This window comes from Mesoplodon bidens (assembly GCF_964165515.1).
Source record: "Mesoplodon bidens genome assembly, contig: HAP1_SCAFFOLD_277, whole genome shotgun sequence".
NCBI lineage: Eukaryota > Metazoa > Chordata > Mammalia > Artiodactyla > Ziphiidae > Mesoplodon > Mesoplodon bidens.
In genome coordinates this window covers 601,704-627,048 of record NW_027671840.1, presented here as the reverse complement: position 1 = coordinate 627,048, position 25,345 = coordinate 601,704, and the positions used below count along the sequence as shown (strand labels likewise).

At 45.9% G+C, this 25,345-nt stretch overlaps 2 pseudogenes across 2 annotated transcripts; both read left to right on the top strand.

Annotated features, from left to right (window-relative positions):
- The first annotated feature begins 7,633 nt into the window (after nt 1-7,633).
- On the top strand, nt 7,634-18,692 carry LOC308610954 (protein FAM170A-like; annotated as a pseudogene). The gene is made up of 2 exons: nt 7,634-8,333; nt 18,689-18,692. The product of its transcript is annotated as a protein FAM170A-like (transcript).
- On the top strand, nt 18,527-24,219 carry LOC308610953 (protein FAM170A-like; annotated as a pseudogene). Its single transcript has 2 exons — nt 18,527-20,170; nt 24,106-24,219. The product of its transcript is annotated as a protein FAM170A-like (transcript).
- Nucleotides 24,220-25,345: the final 1,126 nt, after the last annotated feature.

Below are 25,345 nucleotides of genomic sequence, written 5' to 3'. Positions count from 1 at the left end.
ATTATTAATACCTTTTCAGTTTTACCAATTACAAGTATCCTTTCCTAATTGGGCACGTGTTTCTAAAATTTTTCTATTGTGTTCTTCATGGAATAGAAATCTTTAATTATAAGATAATAAACCAATAATTTCTTAATATCTGTGCTTCTGAAACTCCTCAGGTGAAAAAATATATTTCTACCTTTTAAAAATTAACTTTCTAGACTTATCTTTCACATGTAGGTCCTTTAAATATTTTGGAGTCTATTTATGTACATTTTATTACATGGGATCCACTTTTATTTTTCTCCAAGAGAAATTCTTAAAAATAGTGATATTCATGGCTTGAAGATTCAATATTACAAAGATATCAGTAATCCTCAAAATGATCTATAGGCTCAGTCAAACCCCAATAAAAACACCAGCATTTTTTCCCCTTGGAAATTGATGAGATGTTTACAAATATTATGTGGGAAAGCAAAGAGCTACAAGAAGAGCTGGGGGCTTCCCTGGTGGCGCAGTGGTTGAGAATCTGCCTGCTAATGCAGGGGACACGGGTTTGAGCCCTGGTCTGGGAAGATCCCACATGCCACGGAGCAACTAGGCCCGTGAGCCACGTAGTGAGCCTGCGCGTCTGGAGCCTGTGCTCCCCAACAAGAGGCCGTGATAGTGAGGCCCACGCACCACGATGAAGAGTGGCCCCCGCTTGCCACAACTAAAGAAAGCCCTCGCACAGAAACGAAGACCCAACACAGCAAAAATAAATACATAAACTCCTACCCCCAACATCTAAAAAAACATAAAAATAAAAAACAAAAGAAGAGCTGGGACAATCTGAAAGAAGAATGAAAAGAAAGATATTAGTCACATTAAATCTTACTATAAATCTACAATATAAGATAGTCTGGTGTTCGCTCAAGGATAGACAAGATAATAGACATCAAAATCCATGTTGAAACAGACATTATAACAACGTGTAAAAAGAAAACACTGCAGGGAGTTCCCTGGTGGTCTAGTGGTAAGGATTTGGCGCTTTCACTGTGGTGACCCTGGTTCAATCCCTGGTCAGGGAACTGAGATCCCGCAAGCCACGCAGCACGGCCAAAAGAAAAAAGAAAGAAAAGAAAACACTGCAGCAGAGAGGGGAAAGAACTCTTGTTAATACAGTTGATCCTTGAACTAGGGTTCAAGGGGGTTAGGGGTGCCAACCCTCTGCTAAGCTGAAAATCCAAGTATAACTTATAGCCAGTCCTCTGTACGTACATGGTTTCTCCATAATCGGCAATTCTGCATCTGAGGATTGAACCAACCTTGGATCGTGTAGTAGTGCAGTATTTACTATTAAAAAAAATCCTCGTATAAGTGCACTTGTGTAGTTTAAACCCATGTTGTCCAAGGGTCAACTATTGGTTCTCAGTCAGCTGGATATCCATATGGGAAAAATATTAATCATTACTGCATAGGATATAAAAATATAAATTGCAGAAGATCTGCAGACTTAAATTTGAAAAGTAAACAATGATGCTTTAGGAAAGGAACGTAAGATAACAGCCTTTTTGCCTTGGAGTAGGAAGAATTTCTTAAGACCAAAAAAGTCACCAACTGTGAAAGAAAAAATTGAAAAATTGGACTATTTTAAAGTTAAGAAACACTGTAAACCCAAACGCAGCACTCTTGGGCCAAAAGTGAGAGATATTTTAAAAACATCTATGGAATAAAAGACTCAGATGCATCCCTCATGCCCATGCATTCTTCAAGGGTCAACTGTATCTACCAAAGTTGAACATATACCCTAGAACCCTTTGGCTCCACCCATAGAAATATCCCTCAAACAAGTGCACAAGGCACATTCTAGATTGCTCACGTCACCACTAACTGTGATAGCCAAGAATGGGGAAGTACCCAATACCCACCAATAATGGGATTAATAAATAGATTTTGATATGTTTACACACTGCAATAATATCCACCAATGAAAATGAATCAAAGGTATCCACTCCCAACAATATGGATAAATGTCATGGATATACTGTGGAGCAAATGAAGCCAACACAAAATAGCACCTGTTACACGACTCCATTTATATCAAGTACAAAATAGGCTAAGTGAATCTACACCATTACAAATTAGTGGCTACCATATGGAAAGGAAGGTTACTAGAAAGAGCCAAAAAGGGATGCTTCTAGGGCTTGGGGTTTGTCCTGGTCCTCCAAGAACTAGACGGCAAAGTGCTGAGAAAGACTTTAATGAACAAATCTTTCATTAGGGAAAACATCGGAGAGGAAATGGCAGGGAGCTCTGGAAGGCTGGCGGAGCTATCAGCTCATAGTGCAAGTCTGACCCTGAGTGAAGATTTGGAAGAAAGATTTGGTAGATCATCCGAGACTGCCTTGTCATCCACGTAAACTCCTTCAAGGCTGTCAGAGTCCTTGAAAAAAGGTCACTGGACAGAGGAATCCTGGTCTCCAAGAAATGGCCTGCCTTAGGATCCCTGCTGTGCTGACTAGGAGCAATCAGGGGCAAGGCCGGCCTCCAGGCAAACCTGGTGATGGGTTTAAGAGCAGCAGCTGGGACCTTTGGCCAGTTATGCTCCCTGTGGTCATAACTGTGAAACAGGAGACTCTCAACGTGGATGCTTCCTTGCGATAAGATCTGGTTCTTTATTTCTGTCAGTAATAGTACTGAAGCAACGTTGCGTCCTTCTCAGTATAGCATACCCCAGAGATCTAAAACGTTCGTTTGTTCTGTTATTGATCATGTTCATCTCTTGGCTAAGGTAGTGTTCACCAAATTTATACCTACTGTATTTCTTGTTGTGATTAATACTTTGTGGAGAGATACTTTGGGTTTTGTAGCATCCTGCTCCTTGTAAACTTTCAACCAGTAGTTTTATAATTCATTGATTACTCTTGCCAGAACCTATCATTACTATGATGGTTGTAAATAAGGATTTTTACATTACATCATTCCTTCTATATATTTATGGTTTGGCATTCTATTATGAGAGCCCTTCCTTCCCTCCCTTCCTCTTTTTTTATTCATATTCTGTATGATAATTGTTTATTTTATGGCCAAATTGCTCAGATTTACCCAGTGTGAGTCTCTTCAAGCTGGATCTTTTTACACATCCCGCCACTCTTTCCTACTTTCTGGCACAGTAAATTTTCTCCAGGATCATTCTACACTTTCCTTGCTCCAGCCCTGAAATAGAAACGTGGATATACATGCTTATATACATCACATACACATGTGTGTGTTTGTATATCCTCACACTTCCATATCTACTTCTGTAAATACCTAGCATGTGCACTCACTCCCTCTCTCTCTCTACAGATGGGTGGACGGATGGATGGATGGATAGACAGATCTGTATAAATAACTTATGGTCAGACTTCCATATCCGTGGTTCCTCTGTATCTGCAATTCTGCAACCATGGGTTCAACCAACCACAGATCATGTAGTACTGTAGTAATTACTATTAAAAAAAACCCTGCATATAAGTGGACCTGCCCAGTTCAAAACCATATTGTTCAAGGGTCAACTGTAACTTGCTAAATAAAGCCCTTTAACCAACTATATTAAAAATACCACCATTGGTCTGCGTATGGAACGCCATCCAAACCTGCTTTGTCCTTACTGGTTCCACATCCAGAGGGTCCTCTGCCATTATGCTCAGTTCTCTCCTCTTGTGCACCTTTTCAACAAGAGCAACTTTTTTTTTTTAAACCTCCACAATGTAGGTATATCCACTTTTGTTTCTAGCTCCAGGATTTTCCCTCTCCCTATTATGGATCTGTAGTTAAAGCACAGCATAAATAATAAAGCTTCAATTGTTGAAACTCATGAATTTTTCTGTGTATGCAAAATAATCTGAGAACTGTTGTGTTTTTGAAATTGGCTTCCAGAGTTCATACCATAATTTTGATCTTATATGCCTTATGACAATATAGAACAATTATATAAGGTCTTAACTTGCTATTGCAGAGACTGCGCTCAACCTAGGTCCACAGAATGCTCTGATGTCATCATTGAGGTCACAGAATCCCGCTGTGCGCCTGGCAACCTTGTAAACTTAACAGCCCTGGTGAGCACTAGGCAGTACTGCTGCTTCAATAAGTGGTACAAGTTTTTCAGCCATTTAGGAGACTTGACTACTTTTATTTGTATTGAATCATTTCAACGGATTGCCCAAGAGCCAACAAGGGCCAACCTGTAGGGAAGACGAGGAGTTGGACATCTCTTGAGGCATCTTCTAAGGGAGACTTCTAGTTGGTACCATGAAACGGCGACAAAAGAGGAAACATCTGGAAAATGAAGAGTCCCAGGAAACTGCCGAGAACAGAGGAGGTATGTGGGGGGCAACATGCTGGGGCACATGGGTTTCTGCCAAACTAAACCTTCTCTAGGATGGGGGGGACTGAGAACGTGTCACCTGTGAAGCAGGGAGCGAGAGACCTTGTCTCACTGATGCTGCCGTATCCATCCGGAGGGTCCCTGTGGTGTGAGACGGCACAGAACGGCCAGATGCCCCCTGGGAGATGGGAGGTCAGCTCCGCTGGTCTAGGGACTCTCTCCTGGGGCTGCCGGGCCTGGAGCTTTGTCGGACTCACAGCAGGCTGCATCCTGCTTGCACAGACCTAGAGGTGCAGCTTTTCTCAGTCCCCGATTTCTCTCTTATTCTCTTGGATCGTTCCCTGGGGTCATGAGGTGGGGGATGTGAAGGATGCAAGGATGCTGAGAGAGACCCATGAGTTGCTTGGCCTCTTTTACCAAAGTGGAAAGAGAAGCCCCATGAGTTGAAGGCCCTGTTGAAAACTATCTTGACAAGTGGAATGCACTTTGAAAGAAGATTGTTTGTCTAGGGATGGTGTCATATTGAAAGCAAGGAGGTTTTATTCCTTCAACAGGAAGAATTTCCCAAAGGCGATCAAGGAAAGGGAAGGGTTTTCCAGAGACTGAGACCGCGTGAGCAGGGGTGAGAAATGGCCTCAGTGTCCTGCGGGGAGCTCTGAGAGCCACGGGCCATGTGGTGCCTGCGTGCATTAAAAGTAGGCGAGTAGCTTGCCCTGGGAGACAGAGGGGTGGTCACTCCAGAGCTCCAGCTAGAGGCCTCTGCCCCAGATTAGAGCCCAGTAGCTCCTACCGGGCCCAGGGCCCTGGAGACTGTAGGATGGGCCCTGGGAATGGAGCTCTACACAGCAGGCAGATTTCCAGGCAGTGGCTGGGACAGGCTGGGGAAGGCAATGACTGCCCCTGACCATTCAGAATATTTTGCTCTATGTTCCTGTGTGTGTGTGTGTGTGTGTGTGTGTGTGTTAGTGCAGAGAAGAGCGAGATCAATGGGGTTAGAGTGCTTACCAGATATAAAGTCTGCGTGGTAAAGTTCTTGTCACCCTGCCAGGACCTGGCTGACACTCGGTGTACGTAAGAGTGTATACAGAATTCTTGTTAGGGGTGTTTCATGAGACAGTAACTCATACAACCATGTACACTCTGATACAGCAAAAATATCACACACCCCACATATAACTTCCTTAGTAAACCACACACAACACATGGAGGTATATACATGCATCCCTTCTGTACTACGTTCTCATACAACCCACCTGTATCACAATCGTCTCCTCCAACACCAAACGCTGGAGATGAGATATGTTTATAGACACACACACTATATATATAGGACACACACACACACACACTATATATATATGTATCTCCTCAACTCTTGCACAAACACAGCTAACTTCAGCCATCTCTAAATACCTCTATAAGAACCAGTCACGTGTCATACACACCACACTTATAACACATTCTTGAGTAATGCCAGACCCGCTTTGTACAAACCACAGTAAACCACAGTCTCAGTAACCCAGGTCAGGATTGCCAGAGAAAATATGGGCTATCCAGTTCAATTTGAATTCCAGATAAACAACAAGTAATTTTTCAGTATCAGTATGTCCCACATATTGTATGGGCCATACTTACACTAAAACTAAGTCAGGCCAAACACTGCATGGGAATACTTACACTAAAAAATTATTCTGGGTTTATCTGAAACTGAAATTTAACTGGGTGCCTTGTATTCTTGTTCGCTAAGTCTGGCAACCCTTATATACTTACCACCAGCTGATGTATTATATATTTATTGTAGTTTTGTTTAGTGTGTGTCTTCCCCTACTAGAATGTGCAGCGTTACCAAAGACTACAACAATGGAAGAGTGCCGGATACACAGGAGTAGCTGCTTACTGAATCTTGGTGACTGAATGAATGAACACACACCATAAATACAAGCCACACCATGTAATGAGGAAAAGTTACATGTCCCAGAATTCCTGACTTGTGAACAGAAACCATGCACACAAAGGCCACAGACACAGATAGACACATCTGCACTGTGCTCCCCATGCCAACCCCACACTTACCACAGACTTAACTGATACACATCACTCACTCTTCCCACACACTCACAGTCACCACCGAGGCCTACATTACCAACTAGACAGTGAGAGAATAAGTATGGATTGGAATTAAATCCTGGAGTATCCACTGGGAACCACACTCTCAACTGTGTGTATTCACTGCACCTGACACGTGTCACACACTCAGTAAATATTTGTGGACAGAGGACTGATGAACCCACCCTGAGCCTTTCATTCCTCCCTCAGGAATCTCGAAGTCACAAGAGGATCCCCCTCACCTTCGATCCACTGTGGTGGCCCAAGGCTGCAGCCCAGGGCCAGGGGAGGTCTCCTCTGCCTCTAACTACTTCTTCTGTACTTCTACTCCGCTCAAGCTCAGCTACGCTGGTAAGGGCGCGGGGCTCCTCAGGTGAGGGGGTGCTTGGCTGTGAGGCAGGAGGCACACAGATCCCAGGGAGGCTGAGAGGAAACCCAGGGTCATCAGAGGTGATGAGGGCTCTGTGGAGGAGCCTGGGCAGGATGGCTGAGCTGTTCCGAGGGCGTGGATGCCAGCTGAGTCTTGGGTGTGTGTGTGAATACTGCTACTACCATGGTGGGGAAGTCAAGGAGCAGGGGCCGGAAAGGTCTGGGCTTGAGGTGGAGGGAAGAGGGACCAGATTAAGCATCTTCAGAGGAAAATGTAGGCTTTGTCTTTGCCTTTGCTTCCAGAGAAGGACAGAGTTCTGCATCATACACCTCCAGCCTGAGAGCAGGACCATCCAGCTCGGGTGCACACAGCTCACACATACACGCGCCCTCCAGGCACAGCCCTTCTCAGTGCACATCAACCCCAGCACGTGCTCCACAGTACTCTCCTCCTGCACCACAGCCCCATTCCACAAGGAATGCACCACCGATATTCCCAAACTCACACTCCTCGTCGTACACGCATCCAGCCGCATCCCTCACATACCACAGCCCTCACCACCATACTCCACACCCCTGTATACAGACACCGCTCCAGTATCCCCCCCACGCACATGAAAAGCCCACAGATGACACCAGATACACCACTCCGTCCTACGGCCAACAGACACCAAGCTCACGACATAGCTATGTCGTGCCAATGTCCCTCTCTCGTCTACCACACCTGCTCCCTCAGCTTCCGGCATGGCCCATGCATGTTATTATGATTTTAATTTCCTTTTTCAGGAATCCGGAGATTTCATCGAGACACTGCCCAGCCTACAGCAGCCCTAGCCCAGGATCAGGAAGAAGGAGAGACCGCTCCCCCATCACACTGTGTCTCCTCCTCACCCTCTTCACCCTCTAAGAACTATCTGCACCCAGACAAAGAGGAAAGGGGCATGAAAATATACTACATGCAGGCACAAGTGAACAAGGGTGTCGCTGTCTCCTGGAAGACAAAGAAACCCTTGGAGTTGCCTGAAAAGCAGCTGAGGATAGAAGAAGTGACCCTTCCTGAGGATGTGTGCGCAGTAGCCACTGAGCCCTCTTCTGATGTGTCCACCGAAAGCCTCCTGTCTGACAGTGAGCCCACTGGGGAGGAGAAAGAGTAAGAGCAAAGGGCAGAGCCAGGCAGCCCATCAGGGCCACCTGCCGTCGAGGAGAGACCCAGCGCCAAGACAGCGGACTGGATGGTGACCATGGAGACCGGCTTCAGGTGCATGGCCTGCTGCCGGGTCTTCCCCGCCTTGGAGATCCTCCAGCAGCACGTGAAGTTCGGCATCCTGGAGGGCTTCAGCTGCCGTGTCTCTCATCTCACCATGGTCCAGCTGATGGGCAATGTGGAATCCGAGAGCACCCCTGAGGAGGAGGACGAGGAGGAGGAGGAGGAGGACGAGGAGGACGAGGAAGAGAAGCAAGAAGAAAAGGAGAATGAGGGAGCGCAGCCCACGGGGGAAGGCCCCAGCACAAAGAGACCCCGCAGGCAGGGTCTTTTCTCTCCTTTGAGTTCCAAACAGCAACTGAGATTCATGGGACACAAGATCCTGGAAGACGGTGTGGCCGTCCCTTGGAAGAGGTAAGGCTTGAGGCTGGCAGTCTACTGAGCCTATGTCACGAGGGCCCAGAGGAGTCTAAGGGAAGGGGCCGCACACATGTGCTGGTTGACCTAATGGCTCTGCCGTTGCATCAAATGGGACACACCCAGCACTACCAAAGGCATTGAGCTCTGTTGACGTAAACAAGAAGGTGGAGCCTTTTCCTAGGAGTTTTCTCAGGGTCTGCACGACGGACCTCAACTCTTAGAGGACGTACTGCCAGCAGCGCCTTCTCGGCAGAGAGAGCCAGGAGTGGTCTCCAGAGAGGACAGGGGCCCTGGCAGGACCAGACCGTTGAGGTCTGAGAGCCTTGGGCCTGAGCCGAGATCTCACCCGGACCACTGGACCTAGCCTTCTGTGACAAAGGGGAATATGAAAGAGAGTCACGTGGAAATGAGGTCCCCCGAGATATGGAAATGTTCCAGAACCTTCGTTGCGTGGTAGTTGATCTGGAGCCAAGCTCACTGTGGTGTGTGTGGCTCTGAGCATTAAGGCAACGCTGGAGGGTAACCCTGACCAGCAGAGCTTGGAGTGCTGCTTGTCTCTTCCTGTTCTACCTCATTTGTTTTATCCCTTCCAGGGAGAAGAAAGGACCCTCGGGAGAGTAGCAGACAGAAGGCCGTGGTCTGAAGGAGGATGAAGGGACCGGCACTCAGTCTAACATCATATGACGATAGAAGCGTCCTATGCAATAAAGGGCATTTTCCAAACCTTTCCTGGAGCTTTTATTTAATTACATTTTTCTATCTATGCATCTATCTGTCATCTACATCTGTATCTTTCAAGGTTTGTGAACAAGCTTTCACATAAGCACTAGAGACGTCCACCAGCATTTTCCAGAAGAGGCCTGCAAATTGCTGGGGACTCCTCACAAATAGGGAATGGCCACAACCCCTGCCACACAGACTATGCGCGTGGCCCTCCTGACGTACTCCCACTCTCTCTCTGAATTTCCCAACGTCTGAGATGAGGGTGCTGGCTGGAGGCAATGATCACGTGCAGGCTGAATCTTCTCCAGATTCTGATTCTCTTCCTGGGCCTATCGTCCTCAAGCACAGTCTCCATGTCCCTGGCCACACTGATCTCTCTCCTTCAGTCCTTCCCTCCCTCCCTCTCCTGCCTCCCAGTGCAGAGAATACTGTTTTGCATTTGAGACGACATTTAGTTTTTGTTCACAGAATTCTCACCTGTTCTACTGTGGCCTCCGTTGTGAACATTCCAAAGCTGAGAATTTTCTTTTTTTCTCCCTCATTTCTGCTGAGTCTTTACCTTCCTAATGCAGTGAACTCAGAGTGCCTAGCTGACTGGATGGGGACAAAAATCCAGGGAGCAAAGAGAAATAATAAAAGAATATATCAGTTAATTTTTCATAGTGTTATCCAACTACATATTTTTAAAAATTTGGAATACTATTAGGAATCTTCTCTTTATAAAAAACTGAATTATTGGGCTTCCCTGGTGGAGCAGTGGTTAAGAATATGCCTGCGAATGCAGGGGACATGGGTTCGAGCCCTGGTCTGGGAAGATCCCACGTGCCACGGAGTAACTCAGCCCGCGCGCCACAACTACTGAGCCTGCGCTCTAGAGCCCGTGTGCCACATCTACCGAGCCCACGTGCCACAACTACGGAAGCCTGCGTGCCTGGAGCCCATGCTCCGCAACAAGAGAAGCCACTGCAATGAGAAGCCCGTGCACCACAGCCAAGAGTAGCCCCCGCTCACTGCAACTAGAGAACGCCCGCTAGCAGCAACAAAGACCCAATGCAGCCCAAAATAACTTAATTAATTTTAAAAAATTGAATTAGTTTCAAGGGTACAATGTATAAAAGTACAATAAAAGCCCCCCTTCAGAACCCCCCAACCCCACTCTCAAGATGGAATAGATATGCTGTGATACAATTTATAGTCGTAGCACTACTACTCCTCCCACCACATCCCAAATCCTCTGAGCCAGGTGCAGCAGCTCCCTTTCACAATGCTAGCACCCGCCACAAGACAGATGATAATCCCTTTGGACATTTCAAGGAGCGGCACCAAGGCAACAGTACCTGGGAAATGCCACTGACAGCTCAGAATATCCATGGCATTTCTAGAGCCTCGGCACTGCTCTCGCTCTGGGAATGAAGGTCCAAAAAGCACATCGGAGAATGTCCATAGTTGTAAACAAGCTCCACCTTTGAAACACAATCTACATAGAACCACATATACAAGCCTGCACGATGGAGGAAGCCAAGGTCTCCTCCATGATTTCCCTTCTGACCACCTTAGTGTCTCCTCAACCATAAAAGGTGAACTTGAAACTCAGGACCTTGCCTTGTCCCCAGAAACATCCAAGCTTGGATCAGTCTTTCTAAGACCAGATCCTTGCTCTCTGAACTATTAGAGACTTGTCACATACACAGAAGTAGAACAGGATTGTTTCTATCTACCTGGGGACCAGGAGTCTTTCACATTGCTCCTGTTAAAACTCTCACAACAGCAAAACTTTACCTACAAAGGGTTCAAGCTATGACACTCCCAATTTCCACAAACCTCCTCAGCTCTTGTGAGTCACATGCAGCCAATTCCAGGAATTGGAAACATGGTTGTGAGGATGAAACTGACTTTGGGGCTCCCCTTGGATATGGTCTTCCAGACTTACCAAAAGGCCATTAAGAGGAAGGTTTACCCCACCTCAGGGAAACCCGAGGCAGTACTTGCAGTCAAGGGCTGGCCATGGCTTCTGAGCTACATCCAAAAAGAATTTCATACTGTACCTGGATCTGCTGAAGCCATTTCTGACTGTCCGAGAGCCAGCATGTACCGCTCCTCAACTGCCTCCATTGTGGATCATCAGTAGGGCTGTCAGATTTAGTAAATATAAGTACAGGATGCCCAGTTCAACTTGAACTTCACATGAATAGTAAGTCATTATTTTTAGTATAAGTAGATCCTATGAACTATTTGGGGCATACTTATCTTAAAAATGTACTTGTTGTTTCTCTGACATTCAGAGTTAACTAAACAGCCTATATTTTATCTGTCAACCCTACCCTTCAGAAATGATGGAGGCTCATAGAGATCCAGGAGACGCCTCAGCGCCTCCTCAGCTTTTATTTCTACGTCCTGGACAGCGAGCACGAACCTTCCAGTCCCAGTCATTGGCTAGAATGGAGGATATTCTCTGTTTTAGAGCTTTTTCTACTTGTCATTGTTATTATCTTCCTTATTTTAAAGAGATGTTTATTTTTTCCCAAACTTCATAGCTCATCCAAAAGTATTTCAAAGTTCATTAGACAAGGGAAAAACAACATGGGTCTGAAAAGTGAAGGAAACCGCCTGGTGTTTAGTAAAGAAGTAGTAGGGAGACTGAAAAAGCCAAACTTAATAAGCAAATCTCTCCAAGGGTATTTTCAGAGCTTGATACCCTCCCACACCCTGAAAATATTATTACATCAAAAACGTAGAACTGCTAACCAAATGTAAGGCTCCCATATGATTCTATCAAACTGAGGATGCTTCTTTACTAAGCAGTGAGCACACTTGCTGCCCCAGGGACCTTGGCAGTTGCAACGTAGGGCTCTTCCCTCTGGGATGGAAACAGCAAGTTTTCCTGTGGTCTACACGCTGGCCCCAAAAATACTACACTCCCAATACTTGTCAACTTTAAGTATTTTTCTACATATCTCCATTTTTCTGTTACTATTTGGACTACATCCTAGACTTGACACTACATAAATTGCATTCAAGAAGCTATTTTTAAAAGTTGGTAGGAAACCTTAAATCTATAGCTTGCAGTCCCTGGCTTACTTTCATCCAGGTGCATAAGTGTTTTCAAAAGTAGTCAGGTTAGTTACCCCATATCACAGCCCCACGCTTGTGTCACAGATATAAAAATGGAACATGATATTTAAGGTTTTAGTTGCCAAATCATCAAGCCTCCCAGACAGAGGCAATAGGGCAAAATGATTACAGAGGCATGGATTTTGATTTGCTCCAGTGTCTTGGGCAAGTCACTTGGCCTCTGTATTTATTTGTACTTATCTGCACTTATCTGTCACTTGGGGGTCATAATTGTACCTGGTCCATGGGTACGTTGTACAAATGATCTGTAAAGTAGTTACAAGAAACCGACACAGAGTAAGCACTCCACAGACATTGGCTATTAGCTATTGGAAATATTTCTCCATGAAACAGATGACTTTATCAGTGGATGACTCGGTGGGAGACAGTGAATCACAGAATCACAGCATGTTGAAAGTGACCTAGTTCACACTCTTATGTGAAAAAAAGAAAAGTGTGCCTGGGTAGAAAATGTCTGAAAGCGTACCTAACAAATAGTTTATCATGTTAACTTGGAGAATTAGAATAAAACAGGAAAGCAGGAAAGAAAAACTTGAGTGTAATTCAATTTCTCTATCATTTGTGTTTCTACACTGAGACTCTGAATACACTGGAAGCGCAATGTTTTTTAATGTGGCGGGATAAAGGTTTTCACGTTTTCCTGATCCATCCGTATTATTATCTCAGAATTGCTGGCAGTTCTTGCCATCTTTGGATCTACACCCATCTGAGTCAGGGGGCCATTCTGGACGGAGGAGATAATAGAGCAGAAGTGAAGTGAGAGGAAAGGAGAGACAAGATTTTCTCTTTTCTCTTCCAAGAGGAAAGGTCTTTGGAATGGGAACAACTCACAACCAAACTTTGGGGAAAGGATGTGATGGAAAATGAGACAAACATCCTACCCCTGTGATGAGAAGGATTCCCTGGGCTGGATGGAGGGAGGTCACAGGTGGCTGGACAAGGAAACCAACTAGGGAGAAACACACACAAGTGTAGAGCAAACACCCTGAGGCCACTCAGCCTGACTCCATGCAAACATGTGTCCAGCAGCCAGCCCTTCACCTGTGGCTCCCCAGCAAGACAGGTACCTCGGGGGTGCCAACTCATTCTGAGTCCATTATGCCTGGCCATTCATAAACCGCTGTCTAACGTGTGAGGAATAAACTCTCAATGTTTATGAGGAAATTGGGGAAGGAGATTGAAAGGTTACTTAAACGGAAAAAAAAGAAGTTCAGCAAGGCAGGATGGTAGAGAGACAAGAAAAAGACCTTAAAAGATAGAAAGGATTTGCCAAAGAAGAGAAAGAAAAAGAAATGATTCCGAATGGCTTAACCTGCAGCTAGGAAGTTAAGGAAGATTATTGATGGGTGAAGACTATGGAATAAAGTGAATAAAAGTTTTCAGAAGTTGCTGAGACTATGGTAAGAAGCATGATTATCCAATTATGAATTGGCTGCAATGGCATTCTAGGGGGACACTAGGAAGGGGAAGCAAATGTTCCTGAGATGACAGTGGCAGGTGGAAAGTTGTTTCAGGGGAAGAGCAGTCTTGCAGAGGGTGTATCAGAGGAGGGCAAGTGTGAGCAAGCAAGGAAATACTAAGTGTATACGGTTCCTTCACTGAGTGCACCCAGCCCCGTGGTCAGCCTTGAGAACAAGCAGGACTTCAGGTACTGGAGCTACATTTCAGTCATCAAGACTTGAGAAGACACCCTTAACTCAGGTCTTCTCTTCAAACTCCATCTTTCCTTCTTGACCTTCATTTGGCCTCTTCCCTTACCCTCAAGCTGTGGACTGAGGCCACAGAGCAAGATGGGTCACTAGTGTCCTCCATCCCCTGGCGACTGTGGTTCACATCAGTGGAGTACCAAAGGCAATAGCCAAGTAACAGACACAAGAGTGTATGAAGAAGAAGAGATTCTGATAAGGCTTTCTGTGACAGTGTGGGCCAAGTCGGCTCTATATGGCTGGTATCACCTGAATTATGAGCAGCCTTAGGGGAGAAGTTCTCAGAAGGCAGAGCCTGGCTCTCTAGAGGCTCTGCGTGCTCACAGCCCACTCCAAGACCTCAGTTACACCTTCGGCCCCCAATATCTCTCCCTCTGCCTGCTCAGAGTTTTTGAAGGCTTCTTTCCTCCACATTTCTCTTGAGCGGTGGAGGAGGAAGATGAGCTTCAGGCCAGCTCAGACTCCCCTGGGATCCCAGCAGGATGCCTATCATTAACCTCCCACCTTCTAGGAAGCTCCTAAGATCTTCACATTTGGGGCAGTTTTCATTTCAGCTGTGCTTCAAATTGCTGGCTGGAGACGGCCTGTTGGAAGGTGGCTGAAAGCAAGTAGCAATCCTTCGGGCAGCCTGGCCCTTCTCGACTGTCAGACATCTTCAGGGATATTCTAGGAAATGTTGTTTGTTCTAGAGAAGGGAGGGAAACAATCCAATTGTCCAATAATGCTTGAATGGAAAATAAATGATGCTATATGCATGTGATGAAATAATATCAAGCAGTCAAAAATCAAAGACCTAGATCTATATGGATTCACGTGGATAAATCTTGAAAACATAATATTGATTGAAAGAAAATAAGATCAAGAATGTTAGATTGTGATAACAGGTATGTAAGTATTTAAATATTTAAATCAATTCAACATATTGCTTCTATATATATATAGATGCAAGAAAATAAACTTTATCCAAAGAACACATTATTTACATTTCCTATGCTCATTTATCTAGGAGACCCAAAAGAACCCACAGATAAACTAGCAGGAACTAATAAGACGGTTCAACAAGGCACACACATACAAGATCAATAAATTTTAAAAGTCAATCAGGCTCCTCTACACTGGCGATAACAAATTAGAAACTGTAAAAGAAAATAAGAAAAAAAGAAGATCTAAAAATTGTCACAAGAGCCATATAAATTATTTAGAGCTAAGCATACGTAGAAGGCAATATAACTAACAAACTGAGTACGAACAGTTAAACTCCACCCAACCCAAGGTTAGGAAAAGACTGTTGTTACTTTATGAGAACAGACCCTCTTCTTAAGTGGCAGATCAGTAAGTGAGAGTGAATCAAAGAAACACAGCATTTGAAAAGTCAGCTAGTCCAAGCCTCTTGATGGCACATACAGAAGCTGAAGCCCAGATAGGTTGAGTTACTTGGTAAAGGGCCCAACGTCCTGACTCAAGGACTAGCATTTTTCACTCATTCGTAAGACACAATCAAATGCAGTACCTTGGAAAGAGATGGGAAAAAAATGAAGAAATCAATTATATAGTTCCTCATCTTTAAGTACAGAAATAGCTGTGACAAAATTACACGTATTGAGGGAAAATTGAAGTGCAGAGTTTAAAACGTCAATAATCCACAGGGAAACTGGAGACCACTGAAAATATTCATATTAAATCTCTCTAGAAAAGACATGAAAAGATCTCCACTCAAAATGTGAATTTTATAATAGACATGGTATGATACAATTTATAATAGATATGGTATGAACCTTTCCCTTTCACGGGAAAGGTTCAGCTGGGAAAAAGGAAATGTTCTTGAAAATGGGGCCTGTGCTATTGCAGACACTGTGCTCCACCTAGGTCCACGGAATGCTCTGATGTCATCACTGAGGTCACAGAATTCCACTGTGCGCCTGGCAACCTTGCAAACATAACAGCCCTGGTGAGCACTAGGCAGTACTGCTGGTTCACTAAGTGGTACAAGTTTTTCAGCCATTTAGGAGACTTGACTATTTTTATTTGTATTGAATCATTTCAACGGATTGCCCAAGAGCCAACAAGGGCCAACCTGTAGGGAAGAGGAGGAGTTGGACATCTCTTGAGGCATCTTCTAAGGGAGACTTCTAGTTGGTACCATGAAACGGCGACAAAAGAGGAAACATCTGGAAAATGAAGAGTCCCAGGAAACTGCCGAGAACGGAGGAGGTATGTGGGGGGCAACATGCTGGGGCACATGGGTTTCTGCCAAACTAAACCTTCTCTAGGATGGGGGGGACTGAGAACGTGTCACCTGTGAAGCAGGGAGCGAGAGACCTTGTCTCACTGACGCTGCCGTATCCATCCGGAGGGTCCCTGTGGTGTGAGACGGCACAGAACGGCCAGATGCCCCCTGGGAGATGGGAGGTCAGCTCCGCTGGTCTGAGGACTCTCCCCTGGGGCAGCCGGGCCTGGAGCTCTGTCGGACTCATAGCAGGCTGCATCCTGCTTGCACAGACCTAGAGGTGCAGCTTTTCTCAGTCCCCGATTTCTCTCTTATTCTCTTGGATCTTTCCCTGGGGTCATGAGGTGGGGGATGTGAAGGATGCAAGGATGCTGAGAGAGACCCATGAGTTGCTTGGCCTCTTTTACCAAAGTGGAAAGAGAAGCCCCATGAGTTGAAGGCCCTGTTGAAAAATATCTTGACAAGTGGAATGCACTTTGAAAGAAGATTGTTTGTCTAGGGATGGTGTCATATTGAAAGCAAGGAGGTTTTATTCCTTCAACAGGAAGAATTTCCCAAAGGAGATCAAGGGAAGGGAAGGGTTTTCCAGAGACTGAGACCGCGTGAGCAGGGGTGAGAAATGGCCTCAGGGTCCTGCGGGGAGCTCTGAGAGCCACGGGCCACGGGGTGCCTGCGTGCATTAAATGTAGGCGAGTAGCTTGCCCTGGGAGAGGGGTGGTCACCCCAGAGCTCCAGCTAGAGGCCTCTGCCCCAGATTAGAGCCCAGTAGCTCCTACCAGGCCCAGGGCCCTGGAGACTGTAGGATGGGTCCTGGGAATGGAGCTCTAGACAGCAGGCAGATTTCCAGGCAGTGGCTGGGACAGGCTGGGGAAGGCAATGACTGCCCCTGACCATTCAGAATATTTTGCTCTGTGTTCCTGTGTGTTCGTGTGTGTGTGTGTGTGTGGTGGGGGGTAGTGCAGAGAAGAGCGAGATGAATGGGGTTAGAGTGCTTACCAGATATAAAGTCTGCGTGGTAAAGTTCTTGTCACCCTGCCTGGACCTGGCTGACACTCGGTGTACGTAAGAGTGTATACAGAATTCTTGTTAGGGGTGTTTCATGAGACAGTAACTCATACACCCATGTACACTCTGATACAGCAAAAATATCACACACCCCACATATAACTTCCTTAGTAAACCACACACAGCACATGGAGGTATATACATGCATCCCTTCTGTACTACGTTCTCATACAACCCACCTGTATCACAATCGTCTCCTCCAACACCAAACGCTGGAGATGAGATATGTATATAGGCACACACACTATATATATAGGACACACACACACACACTATATATATATGTATCTCCTCAACTCTTGCACAAACACAGCTAACTTCAGCCATCTCTAAATACCTCTATAAGAACCAGTCACGTGTCATACACACCACACTTATAACACATTCTTGAGTAATGCCAGACCCGCTTTGTACAAACCACAGTAAACCACAGTCTCAGTAACCCAGGTCAGGATTGCCAGAGAAAATATGGGCTATCCAGTTCAATTTGAATTCCAGATAAACAACAAGTAATTTTTCAGTATCAGTATGTCCCACATATTGTATGGGCCATACTTACACTAAAACTAAGTCAGGCCAAACACTGCATGGGAATACTTACACTAAAAAAGTATTCTGGGTTTATCTGAAACTGAAATTTAACTGGGTGCCTTGTATTCTTGTTCGCTAAGTCTGGCAACCCTTATATACTTACCACCAGCTGATGTATTATATATTTATTGTAGTTTTGTTTAGTGTGTGTCTTCCCCTACTAGAATGTGCAGCGTTACCAAAGACTACAACAATGGAAGAGTGCCGGATACACAGGAGTAGCTGCTTACTGAATCTTGGTGACTGAATGAATGAACACGCACCATAAATACAAGCCACACCATGTAATGAGGAAAAGTTACATGTCCCAGAATTCCTGACTTGTGAACAGAAACCATGCACACAAAGGCCACACACACAGATAGACACATCTGCACTGTGCTCCCCATGCCAACCCCACACTTACCACAGACTTAACTGATACACATCACTCACTCTTCCCACACACTCACAGTCACCACCGAGGCCTACATTACCAACTAGACAGTGAGAGAATAAGTATGGATTGGAATTAAATCCTGGAGTATCCACTGGGAACCACACTCTCAACTGTGTGTATTCACTGCACCTGACACGTGTCACACACTCAGTAAATATTTGTGGACAGAGGACTGATGAACCCACCCTGAGCCTTTCATTCCTCCCTCAGGAATCTCGAAGTCACAAGAGGATCCCCCTCGGCTTGGATCCACTGTGGTGGCCCAAGGCTGCAGCCCAGGGCCAGGGGAGGTCTCCTCTGCCCCTAAACACTTCTCCTGTGCTTCTTCTCCGCGCAAGCTCATGTACGCCGGTAAGGGCGCGGGGCTCCTCAGGTGAGGGGGTGCTTGGCTGTGAGGCAGGAGGCACACAGATCCCAGGGAGGCTGAGAGGAAACCCAAGGTCATCAGAGGTGATGAGGGCTCTGTGGAGGAGCCTGGGCGGGATGGCTGAGCTGTTACGAGGGCGTGTATCCCAGCTGAGTCAGGGGTGGGGGGCGGGTGTGAATCCTGGTACTACCATGGTGGGGAAGTCAAGGAGCAGTGGCCGGAAAGGTCTGGACTTGAGGTGGAGGGAAGAGGGACCAGATTAAGCATCTTCAGAGAAAAATGTAGGGTTTCTCTTTGCCTTTGCTTCCAGAGAAGGACAGAGTTCTGCATCATACACCTCCAGCCTGAGAGCAGCGCCATCCAGCTCAGGTCCACACAGCTCACACACACATGCGCCCTCCAGGCACAGCCCTTCTCCGTGCACACATGAACCCCAAGCACGTGCTCCACAGTACTCTCCTCCTGCACCACAGCCCCATTCCACAAGGAATGCACCACCGATATTCCCAAACTCACACTCCTCGTCATACACGCATCCATACGCTTCCCTCACATACCACAGTCCTCACCACTGTACTCCACACCCGTGTATACAGACACCGCTCCAGTATCCCCCAACACGCAGATGAAAAGCCCACAGATGACACCAGATACACCACTGCCTCCTACGGCCAACAGACACCAAGCTCACGACATAGCTACGTCATGCAAATGTCCCTCTCTCGTCTACCACACCTGCTCCCTCAGCTTCCGGCATGGCCCATGCATGTTATTATGTTTTAAAATTCCTTTTTCAGGAATCCGGAGATCACATCGAGACACTGCCCAGCCTACCGCACCCCTAGCCCAGGTTCAGGAAAAAGGGGAGACCGCTCCCCCATCACACTGTGTCTCCTCCTCACCCTCTTCACCCTGTAAGAACGATCTGCACCCAGACAAACAGGAAAGGGGCATGAAAATATACTACATGCAGGTACAAGTGAACAAGGGTGTCGCTGTCTCCTGGAAGACAAAGAAACCCTTGGAGTTGCCTGAAAAGCAGCTGAGGATAGAAGAAGTGACCCTTCCTGAGGATGCGTGCGCAGTAGGCACTTACCCCTCTGATGTGTCCACCGAAAACCTCCTGTCTGACAGTGAGCCCACTGGGGAGGACAAAGAGTATGAGGAAAGGGCAGCGCCAGGCAGCCCATCAGGGTCACCTGCCGTCGAGGAGAGACCCAGGGCCAAGACACCGGAGTGGATGGTGACCATGGAGACCGGCTTCAGGTGCATGGCCTGCTGCCGGGTCTTCCCCACCTTGGAGATCCTCCAGCAGCACGTGAAGTTTGGCGTCCTGGAGGGCTTCAGCTGCCGTGTCTTTCATCTCACCATGGCCCAGCTGATGGGCAATGTGGAATCCGAGATCACCCCGAGGAGGAGGACGAAGAGGACGAGGAGGACGAGGAGGACGAGGAGGACGAGGAGGACGAGGAGGACGAGGAAGAGAAGGTAGAAGGCCCCAGCCCGAAGAGACCCCGCAGGCAGGCTCTTTTCTCTCTTTTGAGTTCCACACAGCAACTGAGATTCATGGGACAGAAGATCCTGGAGACGGTGTGGCCTTGGAAGAGGTAAGGCTTGAGGCTGGCAGTCTTCTGAGCCTATGTCACGAGGGCCCAGAGGAGTCCAAGGGAAGGGGCCGCACACATGTGCTGGTTGACCTAATGGCTCTGCAGTTGCATCAAATGGGACACACCCAGCACTAACAAAGGCATTGAGCTCTGTTGACGTAAACAAGAAGGTGGAGCCTTTTCCTAGGAGTTTTCTCAGGGTCTGCACGACGGACCTCAACTCTTAGAGGACATACTGCCAGCAGCGCCTTCTCGGCAGAGAGAGCCAGGAGTGGTCTCCAGAGAGGACAGGGGCCCTGGCAGGACCAGACCTTTGAGGTCTGAGAGCCTTGGGCCTGAGCCGAGATCTCACCCGGACCACTGGACCTAGCCTTCTGTGACAAAGGGGAATATGAAAGAGAGTCACGTGGAAATGAGGTCCCCCGAGATATGGAAATGTTCCAGAACCTTCGTTGCGTGGTAGTTGATCTGGAGCCAAGCTCACTGTGGTGTGTGTGGCTCTGAGCATTAAGGCAACGCTGGAGGGTAACCCTGACCAGCAGAGCTTGGAGTGCTTCTTGTCTCTTCCTGTTCTACCTCAGTTGTTTTATCCCTTCCAGGGAGAAGAAAGCACCCTCGGGAGAGTTGGTAGTAAACCAGGGTATATCCTCCCTCAAGGGGACCCGGCCTGCCCTTCATTCAAGATGCTCTGGAAATGGGAACTGACTCATGTTATCCAATTGGCTGAGGGAGCACAACTCCCATGTTGATTCCGGTCAGACATGTTCATCAGACCTAGAGCTTTTCTCCTGATTCAAATCAAGTAGGGTATTAGTAGAGTTCCCATTTATTTCAGCCCTAGAGATAGCACATGAGCAAATAAAAAATCTTTGTGTATCAAAGCATTCTAATGAGCCCTTTCATTTTGCTGTTCATTGTGAAAAACACGCTCACTTTATCTCTGCCAATGAAGTGTTTCCACTTGACCAATGATGCCCCACGATCCCATTAGCCTCACTGAATTTAGGGAGCCCATTATGATGACATCATTTCCCTCTCATTCTTGGCCTGCAGAGAAGAGCAGCTACAGAGCATTCCAAGACTGCTAACGCTCCCCTCACCAATACGTTTCTTAAACCTCTGGCAAAGGAAGTGTCCTCTGAGCCCTCCCAGGGCACATAGGGGGTTTGGGTGAGCAGATCTTATATGATAAATCCACTCCAGTGGTCTGGCATTCCTATGCCTTTGTAAACCTTCTACAGTGGTGGTTCTCAGCTGGGGACACTTTTGGTCCCCCCTCCCAGGAAATATGTGGCAGTGTCTTGAGACTTTTATTTTATTTTTTTTTTGTGGTACGCGGGCCTCTCACTGTTGTGGCCTCTCCCGTTGTGGAGCACAAGCTCCAGACGCACAGGCTCAGTGGCCGTGGCTCACGGGCCTAGCCGCTCCACGGCATGTGGGATCTTCCCGGGCCCTGGCACGAACCCATGTCCCCTGCATCGGCAGGCGGACTCTCAACCACTGCGCCACCAGGGAAGCCCCTTGAGACTTTTTTCTTTAAGGAGCTGTGTTATGAATGAGCCCCACGTGGCTGGTGCACACGGATGTATCAAGGCACTTTTTTTTTTTTTTTTTTTTGGTACGCGGGCCTCTCACTGTTGTGGCCTCTCCCGTTGCGGAGCACAGGCTCCGGACGCGCAGGCTCAGCGGCCATGGCTCACGGGCCCAGCTGCCCCGCGGCATGTGGGGTCTTCCCGGACCGGGGCACAAACCCGTGTCCCCTGCATCGGCAGGCGGACTCTCAATCACTGCGCCACCAGGGAAGCCCTCAAGGCACTTTTTATTGTTACAACTAGGGTGGCAGGGAAGAGTATGTGCCACTGGCCCATCTTACATTGCACAGGACAGCTCCCAACAACAAAGAGCTATCCAGTTCAAAATGTCAGTCATGCCAACGTCAAGAAATTTTGCTACAACATACTTAGAAAGTCCTGGCATTTTGACTTTAGCCTACGCTAACTTTGGGTACAGGTTTCAGTCATTTGAGCAAACTGCTGAAGGCATTCCCAGGTAGCCAAGCTAACACGCTGAGTCTGGAATGGGTGTTGAATGCACTCGTATCAACAAATCCAGCCTAACCCAATATTACATTACTCCCACCTGCTTCAATACCTACAAACTCCACACACATTATTTCTCAGGTTTCTATTGATATAAGTTATAAAATTCCGTATTTTAGCAGATAGTGTCTCCTCATGGTCATCCTTTATACCCGGTGGGTACCCACCCCTTCCCTGCTCCCCTCCCCATTTCAAGGACTCTAGTCTGATTACTAGGTCTGGAAAAACGAGAGGTAGTGGAGGCAAGTCTTGAGGATCCACAGACCCCTGCAAGGAAACTACCTCAGAGTAGAGGCAGACTTCCTTCTAATAGCACAGCAGGCTCAACTAAGAGGTCACAGGTCAGAGGTCACAGGCCTCAGCTTTGTTGGAATCTGCCCATATATTTCCACCTCAAATTTCCAGGATTCTACTCCTTCCCACTGATGCCCTATGACATAAGAGAATCTACAAGGTTGTGAATCAATGTGTTGTCATTCAGCCACTGACTGAATTTGACTTTGGATCCCCTTAAAAAAATAAATAAATAAAAAGGAAGGAAAGAAAGATAGAAATGCTGATTATAACAAGTCCCCCAAAGTGTTGCTATGTAGCCAAGCTCAAAGCTAAGACAGAAAATCCCCAACGGTAAAAACAGATTTCGAGCTCAAGCTATCAACTGGGACTTGAAACTGAAGGCCCTACAAAGGCCAATGGAACTGGATACAAAGCTAAAGATTTAGTCTTTAGCATAGATGGGAGTCAAGGTTAGAGGAAGCCACGCACTGGGAGTGAGTTGTGAACTACTCAACACTAAGAGCAGCTCTTTCATTGAATGTGAAGAAAGAAACAGGTAGTCCCTAGTTGCTACCACTGTCTTTGAACCAAACTAAAGAACAAGGTCAACCAGAAGGGCAGATATGAGAATCAAAAAGGAAACCTCTCTGGAATCCTCACTGAACCAAGTCTAAGTTCTGCTCTACTTGTGGTCTTTCACTTACAGAGACAAACCTTTTGGGCTTACCACAGGGATCAACAGACTTTTTCTCTGAAGGGCCAGAAAGTAAATATTTTAGGTTTTGTGGGCCATCAGTGCTCGTCACAACCACTGAACACTGTCAGCACAATGGGAAACACTCAAAGATGGTAAATAAATGGATGGGCCAATAAAGAGCTTTTAGGTTCCAATAAAGCTTTAAAGGCAATGAGCCAGGTTGGGCTCACAGGAGGTAGTTTTCCAGCCCTTGACTTAACTCACTAAACTACAAATTACCTTGAGAGTTGGTGGTTTGATATCTACCAAACCAAACCAAACAAGAAAGCCCTAGGATTTCTGACATCTAATGCAATGCAATTTGAGGTAGCATGGACTTTACATACACATGTGAAGGTGTGGTCTAGGAAACCAATCTTGGAAACCTGCCTCTCACATTAAATACATCTTTTGCTGAGTAAAGCCCTTTAACCAAGTAAGTGTTAAACATCAGTGAAATGACCAAGAAGTAGGAAATGGTATGCAAACCTCCTCCTTAACAACTTGTTCCCATCATTCTAGGTTTCTTCCCTATGCACATTTTTCCTTAGGGAATCGTTGATAAATTTTACCTCTAAAACTTACCTATTTCCACTCTCTATCTTCAGGATTTGCCCAATCACTGTTACTTTGTAAACAATTTAAAAAAGTTTTTTGGGGGGTAAATTCCTTTTTTCCCACAGCTAATGGTTCTCTGTGTCATAGTGTCTGGAACGACCCAGCTACTTCTCCAGTCAGACCAAGCACTTGAAAGGACAAGCCGGTACCCCGAGCTATCCATCCATTCACCCAGTAAGGAAGCCTGATGAGGAGAACTAGGATGTGTACATTTCTACTGTTGGAATTAAAACAGAATATTCTGGGCTGCATGGATTTATCCTAAACTTCAAATGCATTAATTATAAATAGACCGTTACACTGACTAATATTCTGTCTCTTTGAATAACCATATACATTTTTTCTTTTTTATAACTGATTTCTAGAGGTCTATTCCTTAATTTTGGCCATATATATGTATACCTCATGATGATAGGATTTCTTACTGTGAGGGATTAATATGTTCTTAGTAATTTTTAATATTATATTTTACATTATTTTACTACCTATGTTACTATAAAAATAACAGTATTTTACTGGAAAATTGATGCTCAATGAAAAATTTAAAATATGGAAGTTAAATGTGGAAAAAATCCCTGAAAATCTTGCCACTGTTTACATAAGGGTGAATATCCCTTTACAGATGATAGGATGCATTAACACACACACATACATGTTTGATTAAGGTATGTGATGTACCTACCTAAAATACATTAAACTGTTACATGCTTCTGTCATTAAGTTTAAGCCATCATTTTAACAGACCTGTCATTACATAAGTATCTTAAAATATAAAGACATTCCTATTGAATATTTCACTTTTGCAAAATTTAGTAACATTGACATGCTACTCACCTTTTCTACTTGAATTTCCTAATTATAAGGTCCTATTCTGTGATTTCTATATCAAAGGGACGCACGTTCTATGTTTTGATATGTACTCAGCAACTTCACTTTGAAAATCAATTTTTCAATCCACCGCTAGGAAAAAGTGTGCAAGTCAGTCATTGAATAAATATGTTTGATGAAGTTACCAAATTTCAACAAATAATTTTTTTCTTTTTATCTCAGGCCAGAGAGGAGTAAGGAGATAGAGAACTTGACAAAAGTAATCTACTTCACACAGCCTCTTTTCTCTACTTAAGAAGTCCTGATGAAAGTAATGCTAAAACCCTTGGGAGACAATCACATCAAAACCTAGACGGAAATGTGGTGAATAAGAAACCAACGATCAGTTCATTTACTAAGAAATGTTTGTCCTCTGTCACTGTCATTAGTAACTCTTTCTGACACTTAAACCTCTGCCTTGACGTTCTTGAAAAAAGGGTCAACAGTATGCTTTCTGTAT